Source organism: Cebus imitator, unplaced genomic scaffold (genome assembly GCF_001604975.1).
Source record: "Cebus imitator isolate Cc_AM_T3 unplaced genomic scaffold, Cebus_imitator-1.0 Scaffold568, whole genome shotgun sequence".
Classification (NCBI taxonomy): domain Eukaryota; kingdom Metazoa; phylum Chordata; class Mammalia; order Primates; family Cebidae; genus Cebus; species Cebus imitator.
Window position 1 is genome coordinate 863372 of NW_016107883.1, and position 5658 is coordinate 869029.

Below are 5658 nucleotides of genomic sequence, written 5' to 3' on the forward strand. Positions count from 1 at the left end.
ATTATACCTTTTGGTATGTAATGTATTTGAAATGAAAAATGAGAGGCTAGCTGGGTATGGTGGCATGCATCTGTAATCCCAGCTACTCAGGAGGCTGAGGCAGGAGAATGGCTTCAATCTGGGAGGCAGAAGTTGCAGTGAGCTGAGATCTCACCACTGCACTCCAGCCTAGGTGACAGAGTGAGACTCTATCTCAAAAAAAAAAAAAAAGAAAAGAAAAAAAAAGAAAACGGAAAAGAAAAGAAAACTGAGAGGCTTATTTATCTATATTAGGTTGTATATATTTTGGAGGTACATATGATATTCTGATACCTATATACAATATTCAATGATCAAGATAATTGGAATATATATGATCTCAAACATGTATCTTTTCTTTCTGTTGTAAACATTACAAATCTCTTTTAGCTATTTTGAAATAGACAAGAAATTACTGTTAACCTATCATTTCACTATCATACTGCCAAATACTAGCATTTGTTCCTTCTACCTAACTGTATTTCTGTATCCCTTAACCAACTTTGGAGGAAATTTTAAAGCACAGGAACACATGCTGTCAGAGTGGTGACATCACAACACCTGCCCATTGGCTGTCAAAGCAATGACCTTGTCATACCTGTTGGAAGTTGCTGCCATGCCTCCAAGAGGGAATGAGAAAGAGGAGTAATATGTTAACATTGTCACGAACATGGTTTTCACCTTGAAGATGCCCTGAAAGTGTATTGGGGCCCCAGAGCTCTCTGGACCACTTTAAAAACCACTCGGTCCTCCAAACTGCTGCAAACAGGTGCCCTGGTAAGCACAAATCAGGACAACTTGGAGTTTCTGTGCTGAAAGGATGGCTTCAGAGGAGCTCATCATGGCCAGGAAAATGAAGGAGGATGAAGAGCTCGTTGATGAGGAAAAAGCCAGCACAGCTCTGCTGAGTGGCCTCTGTGCAGACAGCGTTCCTAGTGCTGTGGGCCACTGCTGCCCACAGAGGCTAGAGAAATGAAGGAGCTTGTCCAAGGTCACACCACCACTGGGGAATGGCTCTAGAAGACTGAGCAGGTAGAGAGCCCTGCTGAGATGACCTTCAATTACCTGGCCAGCCCTTGCCAGCCCAGGCTCCTACCCGGTATTTTAACCTGATGTTTGGTTGACAAAGCAGGGAGTGTTAGGGTCCAGCCTGTTCTAGCACCTTCTTCATCAATCAGCAAACCTCTAAGCACTTACTCTGTTCTGCAGGTGAATCTGGGAGGTGGACAGGAACTACCAAGTGAATAAATACAGAATGCTAGCCTGTGCAAGGTGTAGCAGAGGGCGTGCAAAGACATCACTCTGCCCTCCATCTTTTGAAGGAGGTATTCTGTAATCTAACGACTCGGTTGTCCCCATCTGCCTGCTAGGTGACCCTAAGGCTCACCCCATGCTCCCTCCCACACAGCCTTTCTCCTTGCTGTTCCCTCTGCAGGGACTGCCCTGCTGCCTCCTTTCTTCCCCCAACTACTCCCAGCTCTGGAAAGCTGTCCTCAGGGGCCCACAGCAAAGCCTGCGCCCTCTCCAGCCCCACCCCTGGCCAGGGCCAGTCACACGTGGAGTCAAGTCGCCTTCTCCATGTTGTCCTTGCCCAGCTCTGGGTGCGACCAGAGTTGTCCCGGCAGAGTGTCTCGCACCATTTGTCCCAAATAAGTTGGTCGTCCCCCATCAGACGGGCCTCCCTGCCCACCAGGGGCCAGGTCAGATTCTGCCTTTTCTCTCCTGTTCTCCTGGCTTCTGTCTCAAGGAGAGCAAGGCTCTACCCTCCAGATGTCAGGACGTCCCCCCAACTAGACTCCCGCCTGCCCCACTGCCCGCCTCTAGAGTCCTTGCTGCCCAGTGACCCAGCACAGGTGGTTCACAGGCCCTGTCATTCGGGAAGGCCTGGCTCAGCCGGGGAGGACAGTGGAACGACACACACAGTGCTAAGAGAAGGGGCGCTGGAAAATGCAGGAGGATGAAGAGGACGGCCCGGAGGAGAGTGGCACTGAGCTAAGGGAGATGTGGGGGTCAGGAGAGCAGAAACACATGGTGAGGTGCTGGGTCCTTGCAAAGGCAGTCGGTATTGCCATAAACGGGAGGAGGCACCAGGCCTGGGAACAGAATAAATCGCACAAGCTACTTCCTGTCTCTGAGCCTCGGTTTCCTCATCAGGGAGGAAATGGAAGTGATAATAAGACCGGCTCCTCAGTGGACCTGAGAGCGGGCGCTTCAGTTGCGCAAAGGCTGCGCTGGATGCCTCTGACGCCCCCGCCCTCTTGGCCTGGGCAGCTTTTCCCTGTCCCGGCCACAGCCACAAAGCCCGCCTGGGAGAGGACGCGGCTCCCTGAGTCCTGCCGCACCGCGCCCTCCACGGAGGACAAATGGAGCCTCAGGCCACCAGCGCGAGGCGGGGCCAGGCTGCTCCGCAAACCACTCACGTGTTCATGCCTTCAAAGGGCGCTTAAGCGCCCGGGCCTGCGCCAGGGCGCGCAAGAAAACACACAGCCTGGAGCTTCAAGAAGCCTTTCTTTCTTCCTTTTAATCACTCACTCCCGGGCTTTGCGTCTCCTCCCAGCCCCGCCCCGCTTGCGGGAATGTTATGAATGGAATGTACGGATTCCAGCCTGTGCGCGCGCGTCCAGGAATGCAGGCTGCGGCAACCTCTCGACCCAGGGCCAGCGCTCCGCCCCAGCGCCACAGCCTGGGATCCCAGAGCCGGCCCGGCCGCCACGAACACTCAGGTCCGAGTGGCCTGACGTCTTAGTGGGAGATTCAGACGGCAAGCATTCAAAGTGAGGCGAGAGAACCAAGCCTCGCCGCCGGGACACACCGGGGCCACGCTCACGCTTTGGCCCTGGGGATGTGTGCAGTGGCACACACAGCAGGGTGTGTTCACACAACAGGGGGCACACACAGCAGGGTGCACACACACGGGGAGTGGTGCACACGCAGCCTTTGCATGCACAGAAACACCTCAGGTGGGGCACACAGACACACACTGGTGTACACACTATGGTCTTTTCAAAATGATGTGCATCAAAATGATGCACATAGTAGGGGCTTTTTGCACACAAAGACACCTACACTCACATACCAGAAGCTTGCACACTGTGCACCCCTACCGACATATAACTCCAGTGGTGTACACACAAAACATAGCTGGTTGTGTACCTGAATAAAAAGGGCTCATATATCCATGGCACAGCGTGCACACAGGCACAAATAGTGGAGTGTTGTACTCACGAGAGACCCCAAACACAGCTTCCATCGTCTTGGAGGACAGAGAGGCTCACGGAGAACCCGAAGTCCTGGACCAGAATGCCAGCCTCTGGCTCCCTGGGCTGGAGGGGAGAGCTTGGTTCCTCCCTTCCGCTCAGCCCCCACCCCTCCCAGCCTGGCCTCTCAGAACTGAGTCTCCTGCAGATGTGATGGGCTGGGAAAAGCTGCAAAGAGAGGGCATTGAGGGGTGCAGTGAGGGGCCTCCTTTGGGGCTGTGCTAACTCACGTCCGTGTGTTTGTGTTAAACTGTGACTCAAGGGGCTAAGGGACTGGAAGCCGTTGCCTGGAGAATTGGAGTGTCCACAGGGGCTCCAAGGCTGATCCAAGCAGGGCCAGGCCTCCCCAGTCCAGCTCCTGGCCACGGGTGGCCACCAGCCAGGCCTACGTCCATGCCAGCCCTGCCACCTCCCTCTGGACACCGTGTTCTCTCTCGGGATACTGGGCAAACGTGAGCATCCCAGGCCAGTGGGAACCAGGGCATCCTGCCAGCCCTTTCATTCATTCACTTATCCATCCAGTCATTTATTCATTCATTCAGGAACCGTTTGCCGACTGCCTACAACATGCCAGGCACTGCAGGCACACAAGGCCATTGGGACACTCTGCCTCTGTCCCCAGTGCCCCACAAATTTCCAGCTCACAGATATGTTTTGTTTGGCCTTGGGATGATTTTAAAGCTTTTAAAATAATAAAATAATATAATTTTAGTAATATTAAAATGTCATAGTAATTACAATTAAATATGTGAACCCTGAAAATTTGAGACAGGCCTCAGTTAATTTGAAAAGTTTGCTTGGGCTCTTTCCCCAGGTTCCCAGTGTTCTGGCAGGTAAGGAACATCGGCTCTTCACCTCTCAGCATGGCTTGCCTGAGGCTCGCTCTGCAACCCTCCAGCTCCTAGGGTGGCTGCTGCAGCCCACACACCTCTGCAGGCGACAGACCCACCGTCAAGCATGGGGAACTCGACCTGACTAGCGCCAATGTTCACAGGAGTGTGGCTAGTCAAGGTTCCTAAATATTTGTCACAGCAATGGGCTAAAGCTCCTGGAAGAGGTTAAGTTGGGAAACTGCAGATTGCCAAGAATCAAAGAAGGACTGAGGTGTCATTTACTTTGAATAAGGATCTTGCAAATATTCATGATATTGCTGGAAAACCGGCTTCAGTCAGTGCTCCTAGAGAACATCCATTTGGGTGCAAAGTGTCGGAGGACAGACATTAACAGTATTTACTGAGAGCTCATCAGATAATTGTCATTGGAAAGAATTGTGATACAAAGAGCTGAATGCCAACCAACTGCCAGTGAAAACTACATGCAATTAAAAAGATTACAAATGGAAGAGTCTTCCAAACCTGTGAAGCTATCACAACTGGACAAAGTTGTAACAACCAATTACAAACCTGTTGCTAATCATCAACACAATATTGAGTATGAAAGGAAAAACAAAGACGATGGAAAGTGAACTCTAGCTGATAAACAACATGTTTTAGACATGCTATTTTCAGCCTTTGAGAAACATCAATACTGTAATCTTAAGGACTTGGTGGACATCACAAAACAACCTGTGGGGTACCTGAAGGAAATTTTTTTTTTTTGAGAAGGAGTCTTACTCTGTCGCCGAGGCTGGAGTACAGTGGCACGATCTCAGCTCACTGCAACCTCTGCCTCCCAGGTTCAAGTGATTCTCCTGCCTCAGCCTCCCAAGTAGCTGGGACTGCAGGTGTGTGCCACCATGCCTGGCTAATTTTAAAAGAAATTGGTGTTCAGTATGTAAAAGGGATCCACAAAAACACATGGGAGCTGAAGCCAGAGTACAGACACCACCAAGGAGAAGAAAAGAATGACTAAGAAGACTCCTAGCCAGCATGCTAGTGAAACAACTAGCAGTGATGACAAGTAAAAGGCGCTGACACTGGCAGGCTTGAACACCGCATGTTAGCAGGGGTTAAGTGACAGGACTCTCATTTCTCTCAGCAATTTGTTTAAACCTATAATTCTTGTAAAGTTTCTTAACTTTTTTTTTTTTTTTTGAGGAGAAAGAACAAATTTATAGACGTAATATATTAAACCAGATTATTCACAGTGGGAATAAGGTTGGAGGATTAAGAGGTTTTTACTTAAATATTAGCTTTTAAACATGTATAATTAAGAAATGTTTTTTAAATGAGGACTCTCTAGCCTTGCTGTATCTCTGAGGAGCTGAGGTAATACAGATCAAAGGAGAGCTGTATAGCGAGAAAAAAACCATCAACTACAGAAACTCTTAAAAGGAATAAAAAGTCAAAGTACCTTATTTTGAAATTGTCAAAGAACAAAGCAATGTTTTTCTTTCAAACACGTGATCATGTTTTGTGTTCATACTCAGCATTAATAAAAGGAG

The 5658-nt window shown here is 49.7% G+C and overlaps 1 pseudogene; it reads left to right on the forward strand.

The window, feature by feature from the left end:
• Window positions 1-1965: 1965 nt before the first annotated feature.
• Window positions 1966-4875, forward strand: LOC108294196 (annotated as a pseudogene).
• Window positions 4876-5658: the final 783 nt, after the last annotated feature.